This window comes from Ambystoma mexicanum, chromosome 13, assembly GCF_040938575.1.
Source record: "Ambystoma mexicanum isolate Mex_15411 chromosome 13, UKY_AmexF1_1, whole genome shotgun sequence".
In the NCBI taxonomy this organism is placed as follows: domain Eukaryota; kingdom Metazoa; phylum Chordata; class Amphibia; order Caudata; family Ambystomatidae; genus Ambystoma; species Ambystoma mexicanum.
Window position 1 is genome coordinate 569,894,133 of NC_090938.1, and position 27,123 is coordinate 569,921,255.

The window sequence follows — 27,123 nt, forward strand, 5'->3', positions numbered from 1 at the left end:
CATTTCTCAGTTACCAGGTCCAGTGAATACTGCTACATGGCTGAGATGTTATACTCCATGTACAGTGATCCACAACACATATTATATCTGACCTTTTTAAAGTCAGTGCTGGGTAAGGTACAGGTGGCCATCAAGGCTTTTGAGGGAGAGCAGGTGGATCCTCTTAAGCTACTTGACAGCTTGGTTAGCCTGATCAAGTCTGTGAGCAGCAGGGTACTCAATCCTCTGGCAAAAATTGATGTACTGAAAAGGCCAATAGATGGTTACATCTGTCCAAAACCGTATTTTGGGCACCTTTTTGAGTCCAAGGCAGCTGAACTCCGCCTTGCGCCAGAGGATGAAAGCAATGTCCGAAAGCGGTGTACATCCTTCACCATCTCCCTCACAAATGAGTTGAGGGTGCGGCTACCGGACAACATTGATGCATTGCAGTATATGTCTGTTTTCAATGTGCAGGAAACTCTGAAGCATAATAAGAGCCCTGGAGAGGTAGTAAAAATAGCCAAGCTCCTTGGCTACTCCCCTGCAGAGATAGACAAGATTGTCCAGCAATGGCTTGTCATCCACCTCAGGAAATGGAACGAGACCAAAAGCACACTGGGCTTCTGGAGTGAGATTTGGAAGTTCAGGGATGCAGCAGATATCAATCCATTTCAAGAAGTCGCCATGGCTGCTGTGTCGGTGTTGTCATTGCCACACTCAAATGCTCAAGTTGAGAGAGTATTCAGCCAGATGGGTGTAGTAAAAACCAAACTTCGCAATCGGATGTCCTTGCAGAGCCTTAACTCAGTCCTGTACATCCGATATGGACTGAAGCTGTCTGGTGAAGCCTGTTATGAGCACCAGCTGCCCGACAGTGTTTTGCAACAATTTGGCACATCAGCTGCTTACTCTTTCAAGTCAGCTCCCTCAGTTGCTGAACCTGCCATAGAGAGCCATGATGCAGATGATGACATTGTCCCACTCTTTCTGTGAGCGAGAACAGCTTGTGGCTTTTGCGTGTGTGTGTGGAGGAGGGTCTGGAAACAAAACAATAAACTTTGAATTAAGGCCCATCTATTTTCCCACATTGACAGCTTTTTTCTATTGCCAATTTGTTTCTATTGCCCGTGTTTTCTGTTATCTTTTTCTTTCATTTCAGTTAACTAAATGCAAATTGTATTAAAAAGATGGTATGCTCATGTTATACATTGATTTGTTCAGAGCTCCGAACTGGGCCATACAATTAAAAACCAAACATGAGAAAACTAAACAAAAAATAAAAAAATAAAAACCAAGAAAGCAACTCTGCCAGTGTGTATTTTTGGGTCATTTTTGCCTTCTAAACATATATAGGGTGTTTTTTATTCACTTTTTGTTACCCCCACGTCATTGATCCCCTACGTCCATTGCGCAACTTGCAAAGGCAATTATGCAAATTAGGCGATGATGTCATTTAGCTACTTTTAGCTACTTTTAGGACAGGCTCTAGCTACTTTCCGGACTGAGGAGTTGGCAACACTGGTTCTCAGCCCCCCTCTCACACTCTGGCTTAACTTTGAGGTAAGGAGGACGAAGGACTTGCTAGGGGAGGTTTGGGTGGGGGAGCCGGGCCCTGCTTTTCATGCAAATGTCGTGGGTGCAAGTGTCTGATGATGATATTTCTCCCGCCCGTTCGGGTGGGAGAAATATTATTCTCAGCCACTTGCTCACACCCAGCACCCGCCATAATAACGCAGCCTGCTGCTCGTAGAAGGCGAGCTGCAGGCTGCGTTATTATGGTCTGGTGCTGGGTGTGAGCAAGTGGCTGAGAATAATATTTCTCCCGCCTGAATGGGCGGGAGAAATATTATCATCAGACACTTACACCCAGCACTCGCCGTCGTAATAACACAGCCTGTGCTGCGTTATTACACATGCTGCATTATTACGGCAGGTGCTGGATGTTAGAGAGCAGCTGCTCTCTAGCACCCAGCACCCGCCGTAATAACGCAGCCTGCTGCTCATAGAAGAGGCCCCTTCTATGAGCCGCATGCTGCGTTATTACGGCGGATTACGGCGGGTGCTGGATGTTAGAGAGCAGCGGCTCTCTAACTCCCAGCACTCGGTGTAATAACGCAGAATGCGGCTCATAGAAGAGGCCTTCTATGAGCAGCATGCTGCGTTATTACGGCGGATGCTGGATGTTAGAGACCAGCTCTAACACCCAGCACCCGCCATAATAACGCAGCCTGCTGCTCATAGAAGAGGCCTTCTACGAGCAGCAAGCTGCGTTATTACAGCGGGTGCTGGATGTTAGAGGCCAGCTCTAACATCCAGCACCAGGGGAGCCGACTTATGAATTTCCCCGGGGGGGGGGGCCCAACTACAGTAGTCGCCAAATTGGTGCAACGGTGCGTGGGGGGTGGGTGGAGGCGCGTGCAGCGCAGAACAGTGGTACAAATTGACTGCATATACTAAAGTCAAGTAAGAAGGAGATTTAAGCCTTCAAGTTGCATTCCAGTAGGCCATCACTGCCCCTACTCCACCCCTCTATAATCATCCAGGTTGTAGTAGCCCTCAAAAGGCAGAGCAACACAACTAGGATGGGAGAACGAAATGCTGTCCCATCCTGTGATTGTGTGAAACGTCAGAGCAAAGACTGTGCATGTGCCTCCTACCTTGGAGCACAATCTCACTAATTTGGTGCAAATCTCGCAAGTGGGAGCAAGGGAATCCCCTGCATGTGTGTGTGGGCTGCAGACCCCGGATCACATGCTCACTTCTTCAGTGTGAAACTCTGGCAAAGGCTCTTTGGGCAAGCATTCAGGACGGGTCTCACACCTATAAACAGTGTGATATATTGAGTGGGCACCTCACTCCTTGGAGCATAGTATCTGCCGTTGCTGGTAATCTCACAACTGAATGTACAGTTTCACTCTTGGTCATCTCAGTGACCCCATTTATATTAATGGAGCCAGTCTCCCATCTGGGAAGACAATTATATCTCTGTTAAAACACTCTGAATTGTCACTCCAGTATTCTCGATCTATAGAGGCATACCATATTCATTCAATGTGTGTGCAGGGTTGATAACGTGTGTCTGAGAGAGCTCATTCTTTCATTCAGGAGAGATAAAGGGGTAACAACCCACTGTATGTGGGATCAGGCTCATTTTGCCCCATGGCCCCTCCAGAAGAAGTGAGCAGGTTTTAAGACCCTGCTGATTCTGCTATCCGACAGGCTCGAGCCTTCTATCCCTTGCCCCATCACGGCTCCCAACATCCTGAGCAGCAGCTTATGGACAGCAGACAGCTCCGGACATGCCTGTTGCCAATTGAATGTAGACAGATCTACTATTTAGACACTGGGAGAGAGCCATGAATCCACATTGGTGGTGAAGAAGCACTCAACATACAGAACACAATCGTATAGTGTTGCCCTGCTGAGAAATGACAATTCTCACTCTTGCATCCTAGCTCTCACACCTTAGCCCTCTCAACATGCAGACTACTCTCACACTCACTTATGTTTTCAAATAATGCTACTTCTCACTCTCTGTAGCTGTCATTTTTACTCAAAACTAGTTTTCATGCATTCTTGCATGATAGCTCTCAATCGCAGTCACCCACAGTACTTGCACCCGAGTTCTCAATCACAACTGCGCTCTAATCTTGCATATAGCCGCCCACTCTCCCTTGCTCCCTGTCCCATGTTTCTTAGTGTTCATTCTCACTCTCACTCACCCCACCTACCCTGCAATAAAAGTCTTTCAGAGTTTTTAAAATGTTTACCAGAATCCAACTGCACTTATCTTGTCTGCCATCTTGCAGCCTGATGCCTCTGTTCAGAAGCGCATGGCAAAAGGTCCTGATCTCGATGTACCCTCCCCTTTTGCGGCTAAGCCTACATATCTAGTCTTTTGAACTGTTATTTTTTGCGCCCCTAAATCGCCCACCCCAGCCCAATTACTTTTTGGTAGCTGGCATTAGTGGAAGATGCCATTTTAACACATAACAAAAACAAATAAAACACAGAATCATTACAGATGCAGCCAATGATTCTGCAGTTTTATGCAGGAAACCTGGAGCTCTGTACAGGCTATCTGGGGCAAAATACATGCAAACCTCCTAATTTGCATAAAGGTGAAAGGCCCCAACGCTTTCCCCGATTGCTGGGCTGGGTGTTGGCAAGTGGCTGCACTGGAATTTGTTCGGCTATCAATTCTCGAGCCCTCTCCACCCCCAGAGTGAGTGTGCATTGTGGATTGGTAATGAGTTGCTTTTTGCCTATTTTGTAGGAATTGGTCTGCAGTGTAGAGGAAGATTAGGCAGAGAGGACCTTCCCGCTGTGACTTAGCAACATGCCTTAAGAGGTAAGCAAAGCTTAGCCCAACTTTTTATTCTAAAAATATCTTTTTAATGTAATTCAAAGGCCTTCTGCAAGCAGGATGTGTTATTGGTGCAGGTGGCCGTGCTGGGAATTAATTTTCTCCTGCCCGTTTCGGTGGGAGAAATCAATACCAGCCACTTGCTTGCGCTAAGCCCCACACTAAAACTGTGCTGCAACACTGACTGCATGACCCAGCCACACCTCCTTGAACTGAAAAATGTTTTTAGAGCTTTGTTTGGCCATGCATGCGGCAAACCTTTACATTTTACAGACATTGCACTGATGTTATACTTCAGAGGTACATAGAAATAATTTCTGCATTCTTGCTAATTCTATATCTTGGGGTACAACTAATTCTGGTGACATTCAATATTAGTACAATCAAATGAGTTCATTTGCTAATCAATAAAATTGTAATTAGCAAAATCTTCTAATCAATTTTTGAAAACTAATTTATGCCTTGTGCTGCTATATATCTAACGACACCTATGCATTAACCAAGCTGAAAAGGCTTTCTAGTGGTTTCCATATTTAGATGGGTCGCTCTGCCTTAAATAGATGTTTCCCAGATAGGCGTCAAGATGCAGCATGCTTCATGTGCTGTTGGCTTCTTCCATACTTGCATTCCGCACCAGTCAAGCATGATTTATTGTACCGCCTTGCTCTCACTTTCACGAGGCGAGACAGCTCTATTGTGTAGACAAGCAACATTATACGGACAACGCATTGCCAGAGTCCTGTGAGAACTGTAGTCTGGGCAAGATACTGCTGACTTGCTAAAACTGTATCATCATGCGTCTCTGCTCCATGTTTCAAGGTTTTCACACCCTGGCATGAGATGGCAGTAAAGCTTATCTGCCTATGTGGGAGACAAACTGATACATTGTATACTGTTGTCATTGAATGTTGTCTGGCACACCCCTCCTATGTGTTAAGCGAAGTTATAAAATCCCCCGGGGAAGGTTCCATGCACCACCTGACCCCCAGGATCTTGGTGTGTCTGTGTATCTTGTCCTTTTGACCTGAACCCCAGTATCTGGGTGTGTCTGTGTATCCTGTCCTTTTGATGACTGCTTTTCTGTAATGCGGACTTACATTAAAGAGGCTTACCAACATTTTGTCTATTGATTCAGGGGTCAAGTCCGAAAAATAAAAGTGGGGGGACTCATCAACAAACGCAGTGAGATGTGACATTGCTGGAGATTAGCATAACAAGATGAAATATGCACATTTCATTAAATTGGCTTTGCATAACCACCCAAATTGCACAGGACAAATTGAATTTGCCTTTCATAAAATAATATAAACAAAACCAAGAGTGATATTTTCGTCTAATAGTGTTTTTGAAAACTCCAAGAATCAATACAAATGTTTTACCTGGAACTGGCAGTACCGAAAAAAGGACATTTCACCTTTAGTTGTTTGTTATTTTTCATCAGGTTATATTGCAGTGATGAAGTGTCCGGCCTGCAAACCTGACGACTGCAGTTTGATCCCTGAGGTTGGCTTTAATTCATAAATTCAAAGAGGACATTCAATGTTTCTCATTTTAACTGGGGGGGACTGAGTCCACCCTCTGAAAAAAGTGTGTGGACTCTGTCCACCCGTGTTAACCCTCAACTTGATCCTTGATTGGATTATTGCTGGATGGGTAATTTCCCTGACACTTATCGCCCCTACGTTCCATCCCCTCATTACGAGTATGGCAGAGCAGTAAAAAGGTGGTGCTAACTGATTTACCGCCACTTTTACTGCTCCGCCATATTCTGAGTTTGGCCTTGGAGTGGAGGAATTACCTCCAGCATCATCACCTTCAACTTTCTGCCAAAAAATCAACAAAATCAACAGAAATCCCTGGGGAGTCCAATGGACTCCAAAACATGGGGGCTAACTCCACCTACCACCACTTGTAATCCGGCGGTGAATCCGCTGGACCAAGTGGCAGTAACAGTAATTCCATTTGGCTGTATTCCGGTGGATTTACTGCCGGGAAACCGCCAAACATTATTTTATATGTCTCAAGCCCTGAACTCTTTCTATTATATCCTCAATGCAATTCAGGAATATAGCCCAATATCTGCATTCTCCCATAATAAAGGTAAGCCTGAATTCTTGCCTTTAGGACCATTGTGAACCGTGGCTCTTTAACATCTATCTTACTCTGCTGGCACGACTCATCTCCTCCTTCTCCCCCAACGTCCAGTGCTGTATGTTGACACACAACTCTTCTTCAAACCTCCTGCAGACGCCCTTGCACCCTCCATCATCCCTGACTGCCTCTCTGCCACCCAGGCCTGGTGCACCTCCAATGATCTCTGCCTCAATGGCAGCAAAACAAAGATCCTTCCTATTGGGAACCCTACACCTGACTTCTGCCCTTCACTCTGGCATTCTTCCATGGGCTCACCCCCTGCTCCCTCTTCGGAAGTGAGAGATCTCAGAGTCACCTTCAATTCCTCTCTCTCCTTCCTCCCTCACGTTCAGGACATTGCCGAGTAGTCCCACTTTCAGCTCTTCCTTCTCAAATGAATTCTACCTTTTCTCACTTTCCCCAGAGGCTCAATGTTACCCAGGCTCTGTTTTTCTCTAGGCTTGCCTATTGCAATAGCCTTCTCCTGAATCTACCTTTGTGCACTCTGCAAACCCTCCAGCTAATCCAGAATAGGGCAGCAAGATTTATCCTTTGCCTCAAGCCCAGGGACCGCATCTCTCCTGCCCTACATAGTCTTCACTGGCACCCGGTCACAGCACAGATTAAATTCAAATCCCTCTGTATCATCCACAAGGCTGTCTGGGGCCGTGGGACCACATTATCTGGAACTCATTCTGACTAAATATTCCCCCTCTAGACCCCTGCGCTCCTCTGGCACCAATTCCTTGTGTGTAAAGTGGTTTGCTAAACAGAGGGCAGGTGGCCTATCGCTTTCCTCAGCTGGCTCTGTTCTTTGGAACAGCGCCTCCCCACCCCTATGTCTTGCACAGGACCTTCTTAAATCCAGAAGAGCCTCAAGACCTTCCTCTTCACCTCCTCCTTCTCTCCCTCTCTCCCTTGCTAATTGTACAGTAGCTTGATTGGTGTGCAGGGCCCTAATACATCCTCAGGGCTCTGACCTCCCACATCATATCATCGCAGCTGCTGTCTAACCTTTGCACTTGCCTCGACCCACCCTTCACCCTTGGAGGCTTGCACTTACCTTTTTTCATAGCACCACAGCACCTATCCCATACCCGCTCCCTTTTGCACTTGCACGTTTTGAACATTCACAAGGCATAGTAGGTTCGTCTTCCCCTCCCCATTGTGTGTCTCTTTTTATATTTTTGTGATTAAATTCTTATTGTCCATCATCTCCTGTCCCCTCCCTGTTGCCCTTTGGACACTTTGAAACAGTATTTGCTTCCTGTATAAGTGCCTAACAAGAGAACAATAAATAAATAAATAAATTGTGTAGCCTGCATGCAGTGAACAACTGACTTCAGATGGAATGGTAACAGTATCAAATATCTGGGCATCCCTCCCCCAAATAATATCAAAGACACTGTGAAGAGTCAAGAATGAAACTCTGACACATATTAGACATGATTCTGGCAAAAGGCTTTTATTAGAACATAAAAAGGGGTTGGGGAAAGGCCTTGCTGTCCCTGTACTAGCAGAGTGTCTTATCAAAACTCAAAACTAAACATCTGTCAGTTTAAGAATGTCAAAAACAAAGCCGTCCTGTGTCCAAAGTACTATTCTGACCCTCACATTCTAAACAAATGAGATCTAAGGTGAAAAGGATCGTATCTTTGGTGTTTTGTAAGTGTTCAAAAAAAGCAAAGAAAAATGTTTAGCTCCAACAAAGAGTCTTTCAAGCATAGATATCCTTGCTCCAGAGGGTTCTTCCCTTTCCCTTGATTCTTCGTCACTTTCTTGAGTTACAAATAACAGTTCTAGGCATTGCTCTTGGTCACCAACAAAAGTTATCTGCATATAAGTTCTCAAGTGTCTTGGCTTTAAAGGATGGTTTTCTTTCCCCTGGGTTTCTCCCACCCTTGTGGACGCCAACTTCACTACATAAAAAAGGAGGTTTATATTTTCACCAAAAAAAAAAAGTCTCTAAGGGTTAGAGGGCTTGATCCCAGAGGATGGTTGGTTTCCCTTCCCAGGCTTTCGTTCCTATTCTCTTGTATATCGTGGCTTCTGAATAGTACTGATATATCCTTCTCAGGACTTCCTTTCACTGTTCTTCACCTACCACCACAGGTAATTCACAACACTGTGTGGCCTTTTAACTTTATGCAATTCCAATATCTAATATGCTCTTCTGTCAGGTGTTGGGCTCCTACGTCTTTTAAACCCCCACAGCCTGCTGACTATTTCTTTTATCCAATTTACTTCCAACATTCCTGGTGCATTTCCCTACCAGGATTTCTTTTGCCCATTTACAACTGCCTGGTATACTCTCCTGCCAAGCTTTCTGTGTTCGCACGTTCACAATTGCCTGGTATACTCTCCTGCCAGGGCTTGTCTCAAATGCACAAACCTATAGCTGCCTGGTGATCCTGCTCACTCTCCCACCTTTGATGGTTCCACTTTTTAGCCTTATTTGCAAATATACTTGGTTTCTTATGCATGGTCTCTTTAGTGTCTCTCTTATATGCTTGCAGCATGCATTGACAAACATGAAAATCTCTCCTCTTAGAAAACTGCTCTTTCAGTCTTTCTCTGAATTCATAAACCGTTCCTTTTCTCTCTCTCTCTCTTAGTTTCGCTATGTATAATTATCTCAGTTTGGCAGGACTGCCAATAAGCCCCAGTGTTCCCTCTGTTCCTTTGTGGACTCACCGGTTCTTGATTGCATTTCTTGTTTCTTCTGCGGTCCACTGATGATGGTCCCCTGCTGCCCTCTAGCTCGCAACCGTTTCTCTAATGTTTTCCTGCTTACTGAGGCTTCAGCTGCGCTTGTCTGCTTCGCATGGGATTCCAGTGAGCAAATCACAGCTGTCCGATGCTGGCAAACGCCTAGGAGCCCTCCACTGGCTTCTGGCATTCTGGCTGCATATCATCTGCTTCCAGCAGCCTTCTCCCTTTAGGTTCCCGAGCCGGTTGGCTCCACTGACTGTCTTCGAGACGTTCCTTTGCACGTAGAGGAGCAACTTGCTCCTGCCAGCAGCTCTCTTGTGTTCTTTGCTTCAGTGATTTAAATTGTCCTGGGCACAGGTGTGCGTTCGCTGCCACTAGAGCACTGCCTGTGCTGATGGATTCCTGGCTCTCTATTACTCTGCTCCTCTTCCTCATCCCAGTGTTGTGGAAATTGTGTTGTGGGAATAGGAGTCGCTTCCGGAAAACACTATAGGAATGTTTGCAATGGGCTTTAAAGCTAAACTATGTTTGAAAGAAAAGTATGTGGAATGGGGAAAAGTGTCTTTCATAACTTTACAAGGCCCGTTAGATTTTGAGAGTTGGCCTTTGAAGTGTAACAAATGATTTGTACTACTCTCCATGGGTGGAAGAGGGAAGGCATTGTGATAGGCTATTAGGGCATGGGGAATCAGAGTTGTATCTTCAGAAAGGAAAGGGGATACCATCTCTCACCCGATGATACCATAACCATCTCCCGGAGGGTATCTCCCCCCCCTGTGATTCTCCCTCATATAACCGCCCCCAGGGTCAGGATCAGGTAGCATTGGCTGTCCCATGGCCACATGGAAGGAGATCACATCTGGGAAAGAAGTGATGATACCACCTGCACTTGCATGTTCTGAGCACTCACAATGTATACTAGGTTTGTCTCCTCTCCCTTTCATTCTCATGATTTGTTTGAACTATTAATTCAATCTTTGTTGTAATTCATTGTCTACCTTCCCCCGTCCCCACCCTGTTGCCCTGCGGGTGCCTTGAAACAGTTTTGCTAATTGTACAAGTGCCTAACAAGTGACCAATACATAAATAAATAAACACCCTTGTGCTTAACAGTAAGCAAAACTCAGACTTGTAATTGCCATGGTGGGGAAAAATACAGGCATGAAACTGATTATTGCTCCACAAATTTATTACACATTAAACTTAGTCCCTGTCCTATTTCCAGCATCTTTTACAAGGAAGTGGTCAAGATGATTTCAAAGTGCATATGGAAAGACAAAAAAAAGACTCAGCTTTCCAACTGTTCACGCAAGTAGAACTAGGGGAGGACTCCAAAGTCTGGTCTTTAAGCCTAATTAGTACCCTGCGAGCGGGGTATGGCGGCTTCCAAACCAATGGGGAGGCTCAGAACACAGGCGTTACCAGACACCATCTCGCATCCCCGGGGAATGAGGTAAGTCTTCTCATCCTCCTAAACCCCATCCATAGAATTCCCTCCCCACCCTACCGCCCCCACTTACCGTCTTTTCTGTCCATTTTGGGAATGGACACGCTGGGAACACTTGTGTCCCCAGCGTGTCCGCTCCCGATCTGCAACAGGCCCTCATGTAAAGGAAGAAGGGACTACCTGTAGTCCCTTCTCTCCTTTCCATACCAGACATGTTTTTGTTTACTTTTTTTTAAATGGCTACCATGGAAATAGAGAAGGGACTATGGGCCTCATTACACGGTAGGTGGTAAGGGTTTACCGGTACCGGTAAGGGCACCGGTACCGGTAAACCCTTACCACCTTACTACGAGGTCCCTTTGCGGGACCCGACCTTAACGGCTGGTGTAGACCAGCCGTTAAAGTTGGGACCCGCAAAGGGACCTTGGTGCTAATTACGGTACCGCAATTTGCGGTACCGTAATTAGCTCCTTCGCCATTCCCATTATTCCCTATGGGGCAAAAATGGGAATGGGGAAGGGCCATGGAGGAAGGGGGAATTACCGCCCCGCCAACCTTGGAATGGGGTGGTAATTCCCCTTTCCTCCATGGTGGTACCGCTATGGTTTACCGTCTACCGTGTAATGATGCCCTATGTGTAGTGCCTTCTCCTGTTTCCATGGTGGCCATTTTTTTTGCTTACTTTTTTCTATTTTTTTCAATGGCCACCATGGAAATGGAAATGGACTTAGTTTTCCTTTCCCCAGCGGGCATTTTTGTAAAATTGTTTTTTTCTGTTCCGAAACACCAGAGAGTTTTGGAACAGAAAAGAAATAGCTTTTAGTACCCCGGTTTTATGGGCCGGGGTACTAATAGCAATAGACTCCTCGCAGGGGGTCATTACCACTTTACCACATTACCACTGATGCTTCCCGTGATCTCTCCCCCTTCATCACAAAACTAATTAATGCCTCCTTCACCACTGGTTCCATCCCCACCAATCTGAAACAATCCTGGGTACTTCCAATACTAAAAAAAACCACACTCGACCCAGCCACGCCCACAAACTACAGACCTATAACGACCGTCCCCTTTCTACTAAAAATCCTGGACAGGGTTGCCTATGTACAAATTCAGAAGTTCCTGGAAGAACACCATCTACTAGGTTCCAGACAATCAGGGTTTCGCCCTCAACATGGGACTGAAACTGCTCTCATAGACTTTTAAGCTCAGATTGATACACTCAGAGATAACGGCCAAGTTGCCCTACTCCTTCTTCTCGATCTGTCTGCAGCTTTCGACTTGGTCGATCATTCCGTCCTCTGCACACATCTTCACACATCAGCTCATTTCTCCACTGAGGCTATCACCTGGATTACCTCCTTTCTCAACGGCAGAACCATGAGGGTCTTTTCACCAACTGTGGCGGCAGACCCTATACCGATCATTTGTGGCGTCCCGCAGGGTTCCTGCATCTCTCCCACATTGTACAACATATTTACCAAGCCCCTTTTCGATGATTTGGATCATCTCGGTATCACCTACACTAACTATGCAGATGATACCCAGATCCTCCTTCCGCTTTCTGGAGATTATGGAAAGGATTTGGCCTTGCTAAATAGGGTGTACATCATCATCCAGGCATGGATGGCCACACATGGACTATGCCTGAATGATGATAAAACGGAACTCATCACCCTAGGCACCACGGCTAGCTTAAAGAAACTTGGCCCTGCCTACAACTCCTTCATGATCGATGGTAACAACATCAGGGTTGGACAAGAGGTCAAAACTCTGGGTTTCTACCTGGATTCTAATTTCTCCTTCAGAAGACAAGTGAGCTCCTTAGCGTCTTCCACAGCCTATACATGCAAATTAATCTGCACAGCCAAACCATTTCTGACCGACACTAGCTGCCTTACCCTTGCTAGAGCCCTTATACTGTCCCGCCTGGACTACTGCAACGCCCTCTACCTGGGATCCTCCAGGGCTACCACCAGAAAACTTCAAACCCTCCAGATCAAAGCCCTCAGAGCGGACCTGGGCATCTTCAGAAGAGAGCATATCTCAGAATTTAACCTACAGAATAATTGGCTCTCCATTAATAATAAAATTCTTTTAAAAACTGCATCGCTCACGCACAAATCACTCAATAACGCTGCCCCCATCTACCTGATTGATAGATTCCATATACAGTCCTCCCTGAGACCCACTAGATCTGCCTACAAAGACTGCCTCTCTGTCCCCAACTTCAAACGCGCCACCATAGGGGGCAATAGCTTCCCAGTGAAAGCAGCCAAACTGTGGAACTCCCTACCGCCCAATCTCAGAGTGGACCTGCCCTACCAGAACTTCCGTGCCAAGGTTGTCGCATGGCTGAAAACTGAGGTTGTCACTAACTCTGCCCACTGATAGGCCAACCTTCATGCTATCAGCAATGCACACACATTTTAACCACGTGTGCCCATTTGTCTATATGTTTTTAATATCTCTGTACTTCATTGTTGAAATGTATATTTTATCGTTGTACCCTACTATTACTCTGTATATTCTATGACGTGTAACCAAGCTTCGCAAATTCTTGTAAAGGCTGCGCCCTGATACCCTCGGGTATGCTCGCGCATTATAAATAATAAAACAAACAAACAAATAAACAAACAAACAAACAAACAAACTTCAGGTAATTTCCCAGGGCTTTGCTCGTGCCTGTAACTATGGGCCCCGGGGCATTACCTGAAGTGGTAATGCCCCTCCTGCGAGTGGCCTATTGCTGAATTTAGTATTACTGTGATGAGTATGCAGATACCTGTAAGGATTCTCACTTCTTTCCGCCCCTCTAGTATTACTGGGATGAATATGAGGGTACCAGTAAGGATTCTAACTTCTTTCTGCCTCTTGCAATCAGTATGGTCTGCTTCCTACTGTTCGTCAGGTTGGCTTCTTGCCTCTCAACTTCTCTCTCTCTCTCTCTCTCTTTGTATCCGATCCGAGTCAGGAACGGGTTTGTGGTCTCAGTGTCGTTCTTGGACTGAATGGTACACCGACTCTTGGTCACGCCACCACTTATGACTCAGTGGGTGGTCTGAAGTTTCCTTCCCTTAGCTCTTCTGCCTGCGCACTTTCCTTACGTTGTCTACACTCAGCAGCTTGTTTCCTTGTTTGCAATCTGCCCTTCCCGGTCTGGGTCAGCGTTCCACACACAGATGGTTCGAATCTACCAAGCTTCCTCCTCTGACAGGGTTTCTCCTCTTCATTGTATGACCCTTAGCTGGCCCTTCCTCGATAGCGTGTCCAAGTCCTTCTTCTTCACAGTATTGTACTCATTTCCTTTGAATTTAATGTTTCTGTACCACAGTAACATACATTAATTGGTTCTCCATGAATTCTTTAAATGGAAGCTGTTGGAGTTAGGGTGTGGGTGAGTAATTTAGGGAGTTCCTGTTTGAAACGGAAGTCCTTGTACCTAGGGTGGGAGTCTCTCAACGTGAGGTCCCTCATGCCTCTACCCTTAGGGAGCTTATGGTGTAGCGGGCTCACCTGCCTAGCCTCACACGGAAAGGCTCCCCCATAGAAAGTGACTGAATCCCGCAATTCGCTATATTATGTTGTAGAAGATTTACATATTTATGTATACATATTTCAATGTGGGAAACACATCTTCTTCAGTTATTTAAACATACATTATGAAAACTAAAGAACAATTTAAGATCACATCTTTCACCTGTGTGACTCTTATGATTCTAATGTGGCATTGATGTCCTTGTAATGTATGTGCCTTTTCTCGTTTTTCCACTTTGGAAAAAACACAATTAAAAAACAAAAATAAAAATAACAACTAAATGAATGTTGCATTTTAATAATAATAATAAAAAACTTTGTAATGATTTAGCCTAAATAGTACAGCCACAAACATTTTTCCATTTACATATATCATTTATTTATATAAACTTGAAAAATAAGATTTAATAGGAACACTCCAAAAATTCATAACAATACACATTTAATGAGCACATTTAAAAAATAGACTTGCGTTTATTTAAAGGAAATGTAAAAAAAAATAGAATCACCAAATATGTACTGTAAAACCTTTCAAAAATGTACATTTTAAAGGATTACATTTTTATAAAATTTGGATAGGAATAATATTTAAAGACCACACCTTTCCATTTGAATCTTGAAGTGAACTGTCCAACAATTTCAACTTTTGGGGGACGAACCGCATTAGCAATGTTCTGTGGCATCGACTGACCTCTGGAAAAATAATCCGTTGTCAGTCCGTGCTTTTGGATGACCCGCACAGTCAAAAGTCAAATTCCATCTGCTCTAATATTAGCTCAGCCACCCATTGCTTTTTTTTCTTTTTGTAAAGGCCATGGTATAACAAATAATGCCAATAGCACCTCCTGTTCTTGCTTGTTCCACATGAATGTTCTAATTGTGAGCAAGTACAGCCTGCCTTGTTCTAGCCTCCATAACGTTGATGCTGAAAGGCAACGCTTTAGGCCCGTACTTTAGGCATATATTATGGAAAACCTCCAAATCACCAGTGTAGCAAAATTCTGTTAGGCCCAACAAATCTCTGGTAAACTTTTCGGCATACACAATCTTTTGTAGGACTATGTGAGGAAGGGACTCTTGCACCAACCACTTTTTCCTATGTTCTGCACCAACCATTTTTTCTTACGTTTGTGCTCTTCACTCAAAGGTCCATGTACACACTTATGAAAATGCTTGTTCTCCTCCTTTGAGTGTATGTTGGAACTATGATTAAGCATTGAATGCCACTTTTCAACCAGAATTTGGACGGAACCCTCACAAGTCTTTCAACACTACCAAAGAAGGTTGCTGATGGACTGTGAGCATTTTACAATTTCTTCTGACAACCTTTTTTTACCACCAGCTGTGATTTTTTGGGATATTGATTTGGCGACGTGCCATATGTTGAATCTAGGAGCATTCCAAGAACTGCTTATGTTTTGAAATCAAGCACATTCTAGGGATTGCTTTTGTTTTGAATCTAGGTGCATTCCTAGAACTGCTTATGTTTAGAATCTAGGTGCATTGCTAGAACTGCTTAAGTTTTGAATCTAGGTGCATTGCTAGAACTGCTTATGTTTTGAATCCAGTTGCATTGCTAAAACTGCTTATATTTTGAATCTATGCATTGCTAGTACTGCTTATGTTTTGAATCTAGGTGCATTGTTAGAACTGCTTATGTTTCGAATATAGGCGCATTGCTAGAACTGCTTACAATTTTGAAATTAAGCGCATTGCAGTGATTGCTATGTTTTGAATCTAGATGCATTGCTAGAACTGCTTACAGTTTTGAAATCAAGTACACTGTAGGAATGTCTCATGTTTTGAATATAGGTCCTCTGCAATTACCACGTACACTTTGAAACCAGGTGCATTATAGATACTGCTTATGTTTTGAAACCTAATGCATTTAGGCACTGAATATATTCTGAATAGCTACTTTAGGTACAGCACCATTGCTGGTACCAGCAATATTTTAGGCCCTACAAATACTTTGAAACTAGCTGCATTGTATGTGCTGTGCCTGCCCTAGGGAGACTACACATGTCCTGAAACTATTTACATTGGAGCTACTGCTCTCATTGGAAACCAGCACACAAAGGTTGAGGCTGCTGTTGGCCCCAACCACGGCTTGATTCTGCTACGTCCCAAGGTTTAAGTGTCCAACCTTTGTCATGTTCAGAAGTACAGATTTTGTTCGTTCAATCCCCGATCCACACACCGGTTTAATGTTGCTGCTAGCCCCAGCTTCTGAGTTAAAACTTGTCACACTCAATATAAAATGCATGACTGCTTAAATTCAGCAGCGCCAAACGGCTAACAGGGTGTTGTTTTCCTATCTCTGTCTGAACACAGAAGTAATTGCGCACAGCGACTCCTGGGTAAGGGCGCCGCCATAAAGGTAAGGTTACACTCAGAAGCTCATGTGATGAATCCTATGGACTCCTCACTAATTATGTGCCTAAAGTCTCCTCCAAAGTGGCATGGGAAAGGCAGAAGCTTTCTGATCCTGACCTTGGGGGTGGTGTTCTGCCTGAGGATCACCTGGGAGGAGAAAAGGCTCAGGGGAATGAGAGGACTCTGTGGGATGAGACACAGTATTCATCATCCTCCACGGAGGATGACTGCGTAATGCCTAAGTGTGTAATGGCTTGTTATAAAAACCATCTTGCTGTTTCATTAAATACACAGGTAAACAAACAGTCCCACACACTTGTAAAGCTAAAGACATCCTCTACACCCAAAGGTACAGTGAAAGGGAATCTATGGATAATAACAACCTAAAAGAATTGCCTTTACCTTTTTAATCAGATCTAGTGACTAATCAATATGATATTCCTTTAAAGAATGTTATCAAGAACAAACATGGTTTCGGAAGGGAATTCAAACTCAAAAACCTAACTTTGACAAAAGGGACTTCAAGTCCCATAAACCCATAAATACTGGGACGAGGAAGATGATTGAAAAGGTGCAGTGTTGCAGGAGTGGTCAGATCATTAATGCAAATAACCCACACCTGAGGGAGGCAGAGAATTTTAAAAGACTCCCTCAGGCGCAGGCCAAGAGTGAGAAGAGTGAGAAGAGTGAGGAGGGTGAGAAGAGCAGCAGGAAGCAGAAGCCACATGGCCCATGGGTCGTGCAGGCAGCCAAGGCAGAAGCTGGAGGAGAGAGAAGATGCTGGGACCATTGCTTAGCAGAAGCTGCCGGTCCTGAGAGGTTCTGTGCCTCTTGAATCATGAATTACAGAGGTCACATAGTAGGAAGCATTCAAGTGGGAAGCTTGCCCTCTGGCAACCTAATCTGCAGAGGTTGCCCAGCGGGGAGTGAAGCTAAAGGAAGCTTTCGCTTCCCGGGGGCTGCAAGGTTGTCTCTGGTGGCTGGCATGCATCAGAGGGCATAAGGAGCATTGAGAGATCCTTTTGCAGGGGGCACGGGTGGCGGCAGACTAAAAGAAGAGGTTTGACGGATCGCAAGGAGCTACAGGAAGAGAGGTCCTGCAAGCAGTGAGAGGAATGGAAGCGCACATCTTACCCGGTGAGTTCACAGCTAGTTAGTGACCCTGGAGCGCTCCTTCCGCGCTCGCATATGCAAGGCAGTCATTCGGCGAGTGATGAACACTCACGTGTGAGTGAAAGAAGTTCGGAAAGCATTTTTAAATCTCGAGCTACTGTAAAGCAGCAGAAACAGCACTCGCGTGCGAGTGAAAGTGACTCCAAAGGTAAACTTGAATACCGAAGTAATGAAAAGTAGCGAAACCCCATTATAAGAAAGCCAAAAGACTGTAAACGTATAATTGTGCATCTTTGGAAACACCAGCAATCTAAAGGGCCAACATAGTTAAAAGTGAACACCTACAAGCATTTCCCAAGCCAAGAGAGAGTAAATCCAAGGCAGTTACAATTTAGTACTGCCAACAATGGAAAGGGGCTACTGGAAGGTTCATGAGAAGTATAACTTGTTGCCCATACTTCTTACAACATATGGTGAAAGCTGATATATACTCACATTTCCCAAGCCAAGGGAGGAGAAGTAAAAGACCCTACCCTATCAGTCTTTGGTTACTTGTGCAGTGGGGAAGCAAGAGTGGCATCAAGGCTGCCCTTCTGAGAAAAGATACCCATAAGGGGGGGAGCATTCTTTGCAGAAGAGTATCAGAGTACCAATATTTATTTATTTATTTATTTATTTATATAGCGCACCTAACCCAAAGGTATCTGGGTGCAGGATTGCAGGTTGCAAAGAGTTACAAGAGGTTTTGTAAACGATTTACATTTGAAGGTATATACAAGGCAGCAGAAATGAGGGTACGGGATGGTGATGCGCTCAGCACCAATAATACAGTAATTACAGTCACTGAAATGTGAGGAATAAATGATGGCTTTAATTCAAGCTGTGAACAGCAGACACCTGTTTCAACACGCTGGTCGTTTTCAAGGCTGAATAATAACACACAAGAATATACAATTATGTAAAAAACACAAATAGGTGTTCAAATTAAATATGACATCACAATAGATGTTATACAAAACCAAATTAATACGAGTGCAATTCAAGAATTCCATAAATAAATGATGCTCACTGTAGATATGCAAACATATGAGTGAAATCAATGTAAAATTAAAAAAACCATACCACAGTTCAGGTTGAGGGTAGGGGAAACAGTTGATTCAATGCTGACCAGAAAAGTGAAATAAAATCAAGAAGTCGTGACATGCACTATTCAAGTAATCATGAAAAGAAATCATTCTTGTGGAAGCAGGATGGAAAGATATCATTCTTGTGGATGCAGGATAAATATCCTGAATCAAAGGTCCCAAACGTTGGACATTTTTTCCCATTGTATGGTCCATTGAAGGCAAGAGGCATTTACCCATGCACTTGCACGATCTAAATGACACCTGGCCTAGTAGGATCGTTGTCTGTCTCCCCTTGTTCCCCCCCACCCTGCCTCGTCGCGCCTTGAAACACTTGTGTACAGGCGCGTTACAAATGCCATATCATATCATATCATATCAAGAAGATGGATAGGAAATATGTCACTAATGGAATTAGACTTAAAGAGTCGTGACATGCACTATTAATGTAATCATGAAAAGAAATCTTTCTAGTGGAAGCAGGATGGATATCCAGGATCCAGCTTACCAGAAAATTAGATTGTTGTTACCACTATATAGTCCTGTGAGAGTGCAAAAATGGGTGGGAAATAATTCACTAAATATAATGATCACATGTGCATACAGTCTCATTTTGCTAGATATAAAATATCAACATACCTGAAAATCAGTAATGTATAAATTGAGATCACTGCACGTCAAAGTTGTATGTAGTGCAGATTTCTAATTACCAAGTACGCCGCAATGGCCAGTAACAGTATATAGCCTGTACAAATGTATTATAGAAGTAAATATTAGAATGAAGAACTAATGGAGCGACCTAATTTCACACCAGTGAATTGGGGACTATAAGAATCGAAATAAACTGGCAAAGGTTCTTCCACAAATCACTAACTCGTTCACTCGAGCAGAGACCAAAGTCCCAGGGACAAATCGCAGATCATGATCAGGAACAGCGTGGCTGAGATACGCTGTCTCATACATCCGCAGATGTCACAGAATGATGTAGGGCGGCGTGATGACATCATACGCTTGAGCGTATGACGTCACAGAAAGCAAACGCGCCATTGAGATTTAGCCGCAGTCATCAATGATATTGATGCTAATGTAACCTGAGGTAGGGGCGGTGAAGTTAAAAAGAATTCGGCAGTTGAACTTATGAATATATAAATAATACCAAGTAATGGTAAAATTCGTGGAAAGTTAATAAACAGGTTCAGAAGTAAGATAAAAAATGCGGTGATTAATAGAGTTGCTAGTTGAAAAAAAGTGTGGATATCGTGGAATTGCAGCAACTAGGGTGGTAGAAAAGAGGAATCTTACCAAACAGAGGGTTGGTCTGAGAACTATCACTATTTGGAGGAAAGCTCAGCCAAGTTGCCTGATGCCATTTACGACCATGGTAATCAATATGCACTTGCTCAACTGCAATGTACCACCAAAGCCATGAATTATGACCAGGCGGTATACAGTTGGATTCTGCGGAGAGCTAAATAAAAGATAGGGTCCATCTGCTGACCCAATTATCTCCATAAGGTCAAGATGATCTGTTGGTGAAGGACAGGTGCAGGTTGAATCGACCTGTGCGCAGGTTATAAATCAATTGTTATAGGTAGACGTTAATCTCATGATCAGTATTTAAACCTCTTGTGGTACAGCACAAAAATCAAATTAGTTTAGCCTCCATGTGCCTGAGTTTCAATGGAAAATTGCCTCTTCTTTTCCCCCTTTGCACTTTCATGAGTCCAATAAATCAAAGATCAGCTATGTTGTCTAGCTGATGTTCTAATTGCCAATGTAAAGCTATAGGAGATTTAGGTTCACACATTTTGAGACTTGCAAGATGTTCTCTTATTCTAATTCTTAATTGATGGATGGTACTGACAATATATAGTTTACCAGAGACGCAGATTATGGCATAAACTACAAAGGTACTTTTGCAATTGATAAAGTCTCGTAGGGTAATCTCCGAGCCAAAGCTATCAATGAAAGATTTACATTTCTCATGGGCCCATGGACATTGGTTGCAATTCCCACATTTGTAAAAACCCACTGGTTTCTCTAACCATTCAGTCTGAACACCAGACATTTTATTCTGAAAATAAGATGGGCTCACTTTCTGTTTTATCGTGGATGCTCTAGTGAAGATTAATTTGGGTTTTAAAGACAAAAATGGTGCAAGATCTTTATCAAGTCTCAAAATGTGCCAATGCTTCTGGACCAGTCTGTATAACAACAAAGTATAATTGGAAAACTGAGTAATAAGAGAAATGTGCTGGGGTGGATCTTTAGACTTAGTTCGTTCTACCAAGAGATCAGACTGCTTAGTATGTGTGAATTTGGTGCATGCTTTGTCGATGATATGTGATTGGTATCCTTGATTAAGAAACAATTGGTTAAGGATATTGCATTCCCGGTCATAGTCATTGGGGCGACTGCAATTCCGTATGGCCCTATGGAACTCGCCAACCGGTATATCTATATATGATAGAGCATTGATGATTACTTCGAGCTAACAGAATAGAATTCACTTCTGTAGGTTTTCGATAAGTTGTAGTATGTTAACAACCGTCATCAATGAAAATGTGTAAATCTAGAAAATCAATTTCACTAGAATTGGAATTACCAGTTAAGCTGATGCCAAATGCATTGGTATTGGTGTAGACCAAAAACCTAGTGAAGGATTCTTGTGAACCTTTACAAACAATGAAGATATCATCGATAAAGTGTCCCAAACAATAAGATTGGAGTTGAACAATTGCTGATTAAGGATATGGGTCTCTTCATAAAAGGACATGAAGAGATTGGCTAGGGAAGGCGCAAACTTGGCTCCCATAGCCACTGCTTTCAGTTGTAGAAAGTACTGGTCATTGAAGATGCAGACATTATTTTATAATACAAATTTCAAGAAATCTTTCAACATTTGGACATGATGAACGCATGACACAGAAGTATTACGAAAAGTATAGTCAATTGTTTGCACTGCAAGATTGTGATCTATACTGGTATAAAGTGATACCACATCAATAGTCAGATTCCCAAGAAATTGTTTTCAAGCATTGGAGTACATGAGTAGTATCATGAATATATGAACGCATTTTAACAACAAAAGGTTTAAGTGCCTCATCAAGGTAATTGGACAATCCTTCAGTGGCCCAATTAATTCCACTCATTATTGGTCTGACTTCTGGAAGTAAAGTGTAGGGCTTGTGTATTTTTGGTAGGAAGTACAGAGTAGGTAGAGTTGGTTTGGTTATTGATAAGAATCTTTTTTCATCATCTGTTAGATACCCTTTAACATGCCATACATCAATTAACTTAATGAGATCCGCTACCACACGTTTAGTGGGATTTGATTTTAAGGACTTGTAACAATCTGGAGTATTAAGATCTTTTAAACCCATTGTTATATAATCTTCTACATTAAGGATCACAATATTCCCCCGTTTGTCTGCCTCTTTAATGACAATACTGTCATCTTCAGCAAGGCTTTAAGTTCATTGGCAGTAAGGTTGAATCTTTTATTGAATTGTTTATGCTTGTCTAAGTATGAATAAATATCATTCATCGAGGCTGTATGAAAAGTCTCAATGACATTGTCTGCTGTGAATTGAGGAGTAGATTTAGATCTACCCTTTAGTTCTTTGATTTCAAGATGTCGTGTGTTGATTTCCAAATCACTATACACATTTTGTAAGTCTGTACTGGTCTCCTGGTTAAAAGTAACTAGAGTCTCAATGGTATTAATCTCCCCAATCGTGAATGTGCTCGGGGGGTCCAGTTTTGGCTTCGGTGTGTAAGTTTGAACCTGGGTAGCAAAACATTTTTTGAGTTTCAATTTCCTCAAGAATTTAAAAACCTCAATCTGAAAATTGACAAAATCAGTACCAATACTCGATGCAAAAGATAATCCTTTATTTAGGACAGAAATTTCATGTGTTAACACCCGTCTAGAAAGGTTGATAACTAGGTCGGAGTCAATTATTTCCCCAAACGTTTCTTTGAACAAGTCAAGATCCCTGGTCGAGTGCTGTCCTCGCCGGAGCTTCCGCTCCCGCTTGCCCCCCCTCCTGCCCATTGTGTGGTTGGCAGAGTTGGAGTAAACACAGTGGGTGTTTTGCTGAATCTGGCCTGTTTGGTATTGGCGAATCTTATGTTGCCTTTTTTGTGCCTCTGAATTTGACCTAAAAAATGTACGCCGCTTGGATTAGTGGATTCTTTAGCTGAAACATCAATAGCTTCTTGTTTAGTAGGTTCAGACTCCGTGTCCGGATCGGAACTGGCAGGACTAGTGTTAGAAGAAGTGGGTTTAATGTTTGAGTTAATGTTATCATATTTTGGCTGGAACGTATAAACTCTATCTTGTCTGTAGTCTTTATCATCATGGAAAAACGTTCTAAATTTGTGCATCTTGATCTCGTCTTGTTATTCAATCAATATGTCGTGCATCTTTTCATAATTCTTCCGCATTAGACATATTTTTAATTTATTCTTTAATAGTGTTAATTTGGGCAATTACACTTTTATGTTCACGGGTAGCATGTAGAATTAAGAGTTCTTGCATATTTTTAGAGCTCTGATTGAGGTTGTTAACCCATTGTTCTGTGAGATCAGCGTCCTCCTCTTCATCAAAGTTGGGAAATGTGAGAATACGTAAACCTCTTGGGATAATATTTTTCAAGTAATTAGTTAGGGACGCTTCTTCGCAATACTTATTAATTTCCTTCTTGGGGAGTCTTTCTAACTTAATGAATTTTTGTTTTAAAGTTTCAGCTAAAGTATAGCTGCTTTTGAAGACATTGGATGTACTGCCCCTTGGAGCAAAGAGTGCAGCCTTACCCTCGTCTCTATTAGACATGTAGTCTGTCATATTGACAAAGTGAATTTCAGCAGGCACACAGAATGAATAATTTGTTTAGAAAAGGCCCAATAGCATGTCTCAGTTCTCAGGTCCGATGGCAAGGCATTCCAGAGTTTGGAGGCTAAGACTGGAAAACTCTTGCCTCCTGTTTATTCTAATTTGTACCTAGATGTCATCAGTTGGTTGACCTGCGAGCTCTGGTCGGTCTGTTTGTTTAGTTCTTGGTGAACTTGCAGTTTAGGTATTACGGGCTTTGTTCGCAAGGCACTTGTGGGTTACTGATAGTGTTGTGAAGACGATCCTATTGTCGGTATGTTTAATGCTGCTATTAAGGCATTATTCTGAAGTACTTATAGTTTGTTTAGGTTAAGGCAACTAGTGCCGATATATAGGGCATTGCAGTAATCCAATCTTGATAATAAGAGAGCTCTGGCCAAGGTGATGCAGCTGTCAGCGGATAGGAATGGCCTAAAAGCTGTGATGAGTTTTGCTGTATAGGCCACCAAAGAGGATGTAGCATTAACTTGTTTAGTTAGCGTGAGTGTAGAGTCTAGATAAATCCCTAAGGTTTTAACTTCTTTAGCTACTTTGATGGTAATATTATCGATAACAAAGGATTTGAATTGATCAAATAGTTTGTTTAAGTGGTTTTGGGAGCCGAGCAAAAGTATCTCTATTTTTTCGTCATTCAAACAGAGGTCATGAATGGCAATCTGTGCCTGTATAAGTTGGTAGATTTCATTCAGGAGTTAGGAGTCTGTGTCATAGGAGCCTGACGGGTATGAGTATGTGGGTGTCATCTGTATAGTTAGTGTAGGTGACACCCAAACTGTCGAGGTGGTCGAATAACGGCTTTGTAAAAATATTGTACAAAGTAGGGGAGACACACAATCCTTGGGGGTCTCCGCAAAGAACAGGTGCCGGATCAGCCATGGCTGTCTGGGCGAAAACTCTCAATGTCCTGTTGGAGAGGAAAGATTTAATCCAAGAGGTGTCTTTGGCAGAGAAGTTAACGGCTGAGGTCAGGTGTTTGCACAGGACATTATGGTTGACCAGGTCAAAGGCGGAAGATAGGTCTAGGCGGGGGAGGAGAGCTATATTGTCTTTGTCTCTTCATTCATTTGTATTTTAAGGTCGATAAGAGCTGATTCTGTGCCATGACCTGGTCTGAACCCTGACTATCAAAGGCATAGGAGATTACTAGATTCAAGGTAATTTAGAATTTGGAGGTACGCTGCCCTATCCAGAATTTTAAGAAGGAAGTGTACTGTAGTTATTGGATGATCATTTGTAGGTATATGTCTCATGGTCATGAAGTCAGGGGCACAGGCATGTAGGGGTCGCATGCACAGGAGACTTGGGTGGACACTGTCCTGGTGACTGTGGTGCCAGGCTCATGAACAAAAGTAAACAAGAACATCCATTTAACACCAGAAAGCTTTTATTATGGACATAGCACTTCAGATGCATTAACCTTGAACATTCCATCCATTAAGCAGAATGCATTAACCTTGAACATTCCATCCATTAAGCAGCCCCAAGTGTATTCTTGGGTGTGGCTGCTAATGGATTGCCTTCGCACATGTTCACTCTCTAGGAGTGGCAGGGTGTGGCTGGTAAACCGGCCCTAATGGGCTTGCCCACGATCTCAGCTATATAAACTGCCCCGATCTTCAAGACAGACACTTCGTGTTATTCTGCACTTGCAAGCAGCGTAACGCTCACTGTCACCTGAGGTCAGACTTACCTTCGAATATCCTGCTTCCTGGACATCCTGCTTCCTGCCAGCATACTTACCAACTGGGGGAAGCTGTTCTTACCTGTACATCTCTTCGGCGAACCAAGTATTCATCTTTACACTTTCCGGAATGCCGAAATCTTCATCTTGGCATCGCAGCACGACACGCTCCATCGTCGACAGCAGCGCCTGCAAGGAAAAACAGAAAACAAGGTTAGACATTGCAAAAACAGTCAGTTTAAGGTTGCTCTTTGCCGTATTTCGCGCTTTTCCTCAAACCATCCCTTACCTGCTGTCGAACATTGCGGTAGCATCCATCTTCCATCCGGCCGCGTCTCGCATCTCACAACTGCATTGAGGCTACATTTCCAAATAAGGGAAGAAAACAGAAGAGAGACATTATGGCGGGCATAAATAGGAGCAACATATAAAGACATTAAACAGAACAAACCGCATCACAAGAGCTCAAGAAAGACTTACCAATCATAATGCGGCGTTCCAATTCTTTATGAATGATGTACTCCGTGAACTACTGGACGTTTGTGCTCTTGTTTGCATTGACAACATTCTTATCTACTCAAATTCCATGGAAGAACATGTAGGCCATGTCCGGGCAGTCTTAGAGAAGCTTCGACAACACCAATTGTATGCCAAGTTGGAGATGCTCACACAACAAGGCGTACATATGGATACATGAAAGGCGGATGCAATCCTCCAATGGCCTTCAACAACATCCACGAAAGGAGTGCAAAGCGTGCTCGGATTTGCCAACTTTTACCGTCGGTTTATACCTGGGTTTTCACAAATTGTACATCCAATTACCTCCTTGTTAAAGAAAAATCAAAAGTTCCATTGGTCGACAGAAGCTGAAGAAGCCTTCCAGAAGTTGAAACTAACATTCACTACAGCACCAGTCCTTCGACACCCACGACCAGACCTACCTTACATAGTTGAGACAGATGCTTCAAAAATAGCCTTGGGAGCAGTATTGTCACAACGATACCCTGAATCAGGAAAACTACACCCCGTCGCATTCTGGTCTCGCAAATTTTCAGCCCAGAGTTGAACTACGCCATCGCAGATAAAGAATTACTGGCGATTAAAGCAGCATTCAAGGCCTGGAGACATTACCTTCTTGGGGCGAGACATACGGTCACTGTCATCACGGACCACCGTAACTTGCAATACTTGAAAACCGCCAAAGCACAATCCTTGCATCAACTTAGTTGGGTTCTTTTTTTCACGGAATACGGTTTTATTATCACTTATAGACCTGGAGTACGCAATGGGAAAGCAGACGCTCTATCACGCATGAGTGAAGAAAAAGAGGCTTTTACAGAATCCGGCCCCGTGGCCGTAATTCCTGAGGAAAGGATTCAAACCAGAATAGCTACCACCACGTGTTGGATGACACCAAAGAACCAGTTTGCAATCCCTGATGGATCAATCAACGCAACAGGAATGGCTGTTAAAAGGTGACCAGTACACCATCGAAGACAATTTACCGTATTTGCAAGGACGATTATATGTCCAAGACCAAGAACTGCAAAAGCAAATCATCACAAATTACCACAATTCATTACTGGAAGGACACCCAGGAATAGCCAAAACTCAGGCTAAGGTAATACAAAACTACTGGTGGCCAACCTGGCGAAAAGACATTGCCCAATTTATTGAAACCTGCGGTGTCTGTGCACAACACAGGTCTCAGAAACAGAACCGTGCTGGATTACTACATCCCCTAACAGTACCGCC

At 43.4% G+C, this 27,123-nt stretch overlaps 1 long non-coding RNA gene across 1 annotated transcript in view; it reads left to right on the forward strand.

Moving 5' to 3' along the window:
• Positions 1-27,123, forward strand: part of LOC138521492 (uncharacterized) — a 290,057-nt gene that overhangs the window by 51,802 nt on the left and 211,132 nt on the right. The window contains exon 2 of the long non-coding RNA XR_011283061.1: positions 4,259-4,333. This is a non-coding gene — a long non-coding RNA (uncharacterized lncRNA). The remainder of the gene's footprint in view (positions 1-4,258; positions 4,334-27,123) is intronic.